Consider the following 7,877-nt stretch of genomic DNA (forward strand, 5'->3'; position numbering starts at 1 on the left):
AGGTCTAGTTCTGTAGAAGGTGTCTCGGAAGTGTCCAGTTAACTCGTCAGTTCCTTCGTGAAACTCTCTTCAATTGGCTACCAGAAATGTTTGTTGATCGTTGATCATCGAGACTACGAAATATAAACGGTTTTAATATTACCGATATTAATATCTCTAACGAAATTGCTATAATACAATCAGAGATTATTCGAGGGATTATTTCAAAAAATACTTATTCAAATAAAAAAATAAAATAAATAATCATATCCAATTATTAATAAAATAATTCAAAGAAAAATTATTTCGCTTTGGTTACTTCGTAGATTTATTATTACACATGATACGGTTCTTTTTCATTTTATTGTACACTAGAAATTTTTCTCAGTGGTTAGTAGAATTTGTAGTTACGATAAAGGGAATATTCCAGACTTAATTTTTTAGAATTTTTATCACAGATAAAAAGAGAATATTCTAAACTAATCTTTTTCATCTTTTGTGCATCCCAAACGATGAAAGAAAAAGACTCAACAGGAAGAGGGAAGAATCAACGATAGACGAAAAATGATTAATAAGAAAGTCAGAAAAAATGAGATTAGTATATTTGTTGGTGAAACAGATTCTCATGGAACAATGGTACTGGAATCTGTGTATATTAGCTCGAATTGAATATTAAGAAATGATTCTTAGTATGTACGATGGAGATCAATAACCCTTCCGACGTGGACGAAACGCGACCTTCTAATACTCGGCTAATAACGGGTCAGATGCATATAGGGTCAATTTGTCTATTATCTTGTTATCCGATTTATTTATTACACTTCTGACGATACTCGATTGAATAGTCGTGTAAGTCTTGTTCTCGTTTGCTGAATCATGAATCATCTCGACCATGGAAACCTCCATTTAATTTTATTTATTATTGTCTGTTTGTTTTATCGTAGTTCTTAATTATTTTTTTTTTATGTATAATTTAATATATATTTACTTCTTGCTCTTGCAATATTCATAGAAAAACATTCAACAAAGTTACAAGAAACAAAGTTACAATCGCATCTTTTTCTTTCATTTACGTTCATTGCAAGTTCATTTTGTTGACACATTTAATTAAAACATAATAGGCAGCCGTTAATGACTCAGTGACGACTATCGATCCCCAAATTTGTCAATTTAACACGTTTAACGATCGTTTAATAAACGACGCGCGATCATTACGCGGTAATTATTGCTAAAATGTTTGGCCTACATGTTGCAATGTGTATCACTTAGCTGCACACCGTGCAACTGTTATTTAGCTCACGATGTCGAAATTACTTAACAACTATTCGTAACAAAATTAACAGTGTTTGATGGCTGTCACACGTTACGCGTACCTTTATAACCATGTTTACTCGTGCCTCGGTAATAAATAATTATGCAGTAGCTTCGTATCGAAGGAATTTCTATCTCTCTCCGTGAAATTACGTGATACGTACCGTGATAGGAAAATGTAGGATAAATAGGTAAGTGTTGAAAGAATTATCTTGCAGCGTGTGACGATTAGACTGTGAATTTTTATGCATTTATGGAAAATTTATCCTTTGAATATTCATGGTATAATATATTTAGCACATTTCTATCTGCAGTGGCTCACGAAATCGTAGATGTATTTATAAATATGTGTAAATTTGCATAAAGATCCGCAGTCTAGCGACGATGAAATCGTGTTATGTTACTGTTAGATGATCGAAAGATTTACTTTTCTAACGAATGCTTTGTAAATAACAAAATATATGTGATGGCGCAATTGTCCTTGTTTGACTTTTTATGCAGGACACATACAACGAATGTATGCATTATGTATGTGTCGCTTGGTGATTTAAGTAAAAGCTGGAAGAAATTACAATGAAACCACGAAGCTATGCAAAATTCGCGTGTTACATGCAGAAACTACAGCAAGGATCGTTAAAAGATATCTAAGAAAAGATATCTAAGTAAAAGTTGAATTGATTGAATGATGTCGTCAAATTGCATTTAGTAAGGAAATTTTTTAGACGTCGCGACTAAAATAAAACGAAATATTAAAGAAATGGAAAGTAGAGTAAACAAAAATAACGTGACAGAGACACTAGTGGTACAGTTTGATTTTCGAATTAACTTGAATTTGATTGAATTTAAAGTTACATTTTATTGGAAATAGAGAACAAGAGCAAATTAAAAATTGTTTACTATTTCGATTTAAAAGCGTATAGAAATATACATATTCTTATAAAAATATGAAATATATCTCATATCTTTTTAATACACACATCTTATTTTCTGAAAAATATATTCCACGTTAAAATATTAAAACCGCACGCATTTAAAATCACATGTAGTGAAGAAAAATGAGCAACACAAAAGATAGAGTTAAATGAAACTGAATGTGATTCATTTAGGGACGAGTTCAGCAGTCGTATCCAAGTGTTAAAGAATTTTGCTATAAGAAATATTTAACGTAGTTTCTATGAGATCGCAATTGAGCTTAAACAATGGGCTTCGTTAATCGTTTCTAGTCCTTCAAAATTCCAGAACAAGTGAAAATTTGGAGCATTACAAGTCCTCTATGATCTCGTATTTCTAAGCTCAATGTTACTTTTGTTTCAGGAATGTGTTTTACATGTTACATATTCTGATATGTAGTTCCATACAAAGATTATAGAGGAAAAACAAACGTTTCATGTTTCATTACCATGTAATTAAAATAGTATTGTCATTACTATCATTATACCGATACATATTCAGTTTTACTACAGTCATACGGTAGTCATATAGTGAATCTGATGACTAGTTATAACTTTGGGCTTCTATTAGATTGTTCGTATTTTCAACTATGATACTTTCAATACTTCCATTTAGCCAAGTATCACCAAAATAAAAAATCGATACCAACGGATTTACCATGTTTTACCTGCTTGGTTTTCACGTTGTCAATAGGTTCGTTTCACGACTTTTATTCCACGCCGGCCACAGTTGTTCAGTATAGCTTCCATTTTCTATGGATGCATCATGTGCATCATTAAAACTGGTTTTCAATAATAAATAGCGATCGACTTTGCTCAAATTGTACACAAGTTCGGCGAGAAAACTCACGGTATCGCGTATCGGGAACTGGATAACGGGATGCAACGAGATTGAGTTTAATTGCATGGATAACGTTGTTTCTAGCAACTGTGTATTGCGTAATGGAGTCGTTGACGTTGATTCCACTTAGCGAAAATGTCCATTTGCGATCTTTTGTTCTATTTCTATCTATATTGACGACGACAAATAATACAATTCAAAGCAACGATCTATTTCTCTAATATCGAATTCTGAATTTTTATTCTCTACATTTGACATACCTCTCATGACTAGAATTTAAGCCGAAAGTTGATAGTACATAATTTCTAGAATCGATTTAAAGTTCGTGACTATAAAAAGGAATCAGCGATCTTCGAATTAGCTTTCGTTATTTAAACGGGCAGTTTGAAACCTTAAACTTGCAATTAAAAAAAGAAAGAAGTTTTTATCTAACGATATATACGATACACTTTTATTATATCTTTTGCCGACAGTGTTTTTTTAATATAATGTTTATTTGAAATTATGTAACGATAACTAATAGATAACTGTACTAACACGATTTTTTTTAATTGTATTCGTCACGTAATACATTGTTAGTGATTTTTTTATATCTTGTGAGTTCACTTGAGCATATTATTTATTACGTTAACTTATTTTTCATATCGTGGTTAATTACACAATATTCCTCTCGCAAGTTTTGGCACTATCACAACAACCTTTATTTCTTACGTATGTTTTACATAGTAACTGCATACCAAAAACACAGTTAATCTCATTGGTTAAACAGCGAGACACTTGATGCTAAAATATTTATGTAAGATTAATGCGTAATGTATAATGATTTGCACAGCATAATTTATGAATCGATTAAAACGATGTATTCATGGTCACGAGCTGGCTGACATATTACCTCACTTACTACTATTTACGTAACTGCGAAATAAGATATAACGATAAGAAAGAATTGGATCCTAGCTCGTTTCAACAAATTGCCTCAATCAAACTAATTACGATAATACGATACCTTGTTTAATATATTTTACTTCAAATATAAAGTACTATAAACTATTATCAATTAACCATGCTACCAAAGGAACAAATATATCTCAGAATTGAAAGAAAGAGCGATCACTTTAATAATTAAAGTACGATTAGATCGAATTATCGAAAGTCTTTAAATATAAAGAATTTTATTATTTTATATAAAGAATTTATTTTAAAATTAAATTAAAGATATTACAGAAAGTCAACGATATCTCTTTTAATAAATCGAAAGTACTTGTATTTAAAGTTTATTAAATTCTGCATATACGTATCTATTTTGTAGTGTCTGCAGTTCGAGAATTTATTACATTACGTAAACATAGATATCTTCGTTTTAAACTACTACGTATGTACTGTACGGCTATAAATTATGTTTAGACATGTAGTTTTTTTCTTCTCTTCGGCGTTTCTTTCCGAGTAACTGCTAATCTTTAAGTTAAGTAGTTTTTAAGAAACAAAGAAAGTATTACATACCGAGAAACAGAACGTTTCTATTATCTTTACAACTATACGAAGTTACGGATCTAGAACCATAAGTATACAGTTTTGTCAGGGGTTTTCAATACTTAGGGGAACGAAGGAAAATAAAGCGAGTAGACAAGAATATCGAGAAGGAACAATAATAATTATATTTATTACGCAGTTTACAGTTATTTAGGTAGTGAGTTGAGTCGACGAAACAAATGCTTCTTTTTTTTTTTAGTTACGTTTTCCATTCTTTTTTCCCGAATAAACGAAACGAGCTGCCTCGGACATGGACGCGCGGTCGAGCGCGCCTTCGTCGTTCTTTTCCTATTCGAGGAATAATACATTCGTAGGCTGGTCCGAGAACGAAAAAGCATTTGCTATACTTTTAAGCGTAAGACTCTTAAAACTGGTATACTTCAGTCGCATGCGCTATAATCCACCGATCGAGTGAAATATATTAAGGTTTCTCGTAAAGTAAATGTACAAATATAACTCGTTAGGAATTTCGAGCAATCACAAGTCTCGAACACTTCTTCATCTTTCTCTCTCTCTCTCTCTCTCTCTCTCCCCACCCGTACGTTTTTTATTTTTATTTTTACTTTTTTTCTTTAAATCGAATCCTCGATCGCCTCATCTCAATTATTGTCCAGTTATAGACGTTAAGCTTCGTAGAAAATCCTATATCTTTCTCTCCCATTCTCCCCCTTTACACCTTTCTATCGATTCCCCTTCTCTTTTCGTTCTTTCTTCCTCTCGTTAAACGTCCCGCGCGAACGTTAATCTCGTTACAAGGAGAATTACTCGCACGTTATGTTTGGTCGAATGCGGGATTAATGACTACGGCCCTCGCAACTTCCTTCGTGTAACCGGCAATGTTGGTTCTAAACTCGTTCTGTCTCAGCCTGGCCTCTGCTATCCTATTTTTCTTCCTTTCTTTTTCTCTCTAAGGAATCGACCAGCTTTCAGCATATCGATGTTAATTGATAATTACAAAGAATACGGAAATACGCGACTAGAAGTGAAGTTACTGAGTTTCTGTAACTCGATCTCCATGTTCTTGCAACCGAAAAGTAAAATAGAGTTTTATATTTGGAATAATTTATATTTTTATGTTCTTTTCCAGTAACTTATTAGAATTTGCAAATAATAGAACCGTCTCTTTATACTTTCCACCGTGATAACAAATTTTCTAAGAAGGCGTCTTAGTTTGCAATTTGAACAATTTTGAAGAATGTAAACTTTCTTTACTGATTTGATCATTTTTTGGATACAAACTTTAACTTGATTTTATTTTTCTCAATTTCATGTTCCAGATACAAAATTGCTAGCATGTATATGGTAAAAGATATCTCTTAAAATATCTCTTCTCTGAATGAGAAACTCTTTATAAAAAATTATTTTTGAATTAAAAATTAATTACTGAAAGGTGAGTTAGAATTTTAATGGAAAGTCTGCGAGGACCATGTTTCTCACTTGAGAACTTTTGTAAATTAACAATTATATAAAATATTTGGAAAACATTGTTCGTGCAATTTTTCACTTAATTTGTTGATACAATTTTTTTGATCAAAGCAATTTTGTTCTACTTTATCTCTTACTCATTCATCACACATCTTTTGTGCTGAAGATGGAGTTAACGGTCAGTCTTCTACGTCGGTATGGAAGATTTAAATCATCAAAGTCATCAAAATTCTGAAAGCTTTCGATCGTATCTATTTATCCTGTTCTCAATTTCATTTACAAGTACTCAATTCGACACGTTGCTCGCCATCGTTTTATTATTATTACTTTTTTTTTTAATATAAAAAGAATTAATACAATTCATTTACTAATCGAAATTAGGAAGAGATTAAAAACCATATATTATGGAAATTGACGCGTGTTGTAAGTTGAAAAGTTTTACTAAAAAAGAAAGTTACGTCTTAAAAAAATGTATAAAATTCTGGATTAACGAGCAACGTGTTAACAACAACAACAATTTCCAGTGACCTGTGGCTGTGAAACTAAATTTTAGCAATTTCGAAGAAATAATTTTCCAAACGCAACGCGATAGGCAACTTATGTTACTACTAATACTATGAACTCGTAAAATATGTCGCTATGGTACACCTATTACCTTTTTCCTTCTACTGCATACAAAGAGAAAAAGAAAATCAATAACGATAAGTAACACATTCGACATGATCGCTACGATATAAGTTTCGTCTCGTTTTTGCTTTTTCCTTCACTTTTTTGTTCGATACCCTCATTCGAAAGAAACGAATGGACAAATAGTAAAATAATTCGATCGTAAAGAATTCTATACAAACCGAACGATACGAAGTAATCGAAGATATTAATAGAAGTGACGATAACATGAAATAAAGATATTAATTCGTCGTGCTTAAAAATTATACGAATGACTATAATACGATCTAATCTAAATGTAATAAGAAAGATTGATTTCTTTTTTCTCGTTGGTCCCCTTTCGGTACGACTTTCAATTGTAATCGATAATTCGAACCTTCTCGATAAATATTTATTTCATAAATATTCGCTCATTTTACACTTTCTACAAAAATTCATATTATATAAACGTAGAAAATTACACGAATAACTCGTGTAACTTCGAATATAAGTAATATATTAACTTAATTAATCCTTAACGTATAAAGATTACAAAATCGTTCAATATAAAAAAATCTAAAGAAAATTGGTGAATTATCCAACGTCTAGATCGGAGAATCGCAGCGGGCATTCGACTCGTTTTCGTTCAGGCATCGATTTCGTTCTCCAAAGTAAAAGTATCGCTCGTACCGAAAGGGTTGGAAAACGCTGAACACCGTGCACGTACTGCTGAGTATTTTGTCGACTGAATTAACCCTTTGTGTTTTAAATTGTCTTCCAAGAAGATGAACCTAAATCTTTTTCTCGCCTTTCTTAACAAAAATAAGAAATGAAAGAGTAATGAAATTCTTGAAAGATTCAATGGGTCAAAAATTTGAATCAAATAAGCTGATCTTCTCGTAGAAGTAAAAGTACAAAGGGCTCCATCGTACTCTATAGAAAATTACTTTGTGCTTTAAATTACCTTTGAAGAAAATGAACCTAGCCCCCTCATTCTTTTTTTTTTTATATATAAAAACGATAAAAAGAAAAAGAATCAAATATATTACGAATTCAGTTGATCAGATATTCTAATCAAATAAAATTATCTGCCTATGAAGATTAAAATACAAAAGGGACAATCGTGTTTTTGTAGTAGGTTCTTTTGTTCTCTGTATTTCAAATTGTAAAAAATGAACATAACTTCTTTGATGTTA

This window comes from Bombus bifarius, unplaced genomic scaffold, assembly GCF_011952205.1.
Source record: "Bombus bifarius isolate JDL3187 unplaced genomic scaffold, Bbif_JDL3187 scf7180000007973, whole genome shotgun sequence".
In the NCBI taxonomy this organism is placed as follows: Eukaryota; Metazoa; Arthropoda; class Insecta; order Hymenoptera; family Apidae; genus Bombus; species Bombus bifarius.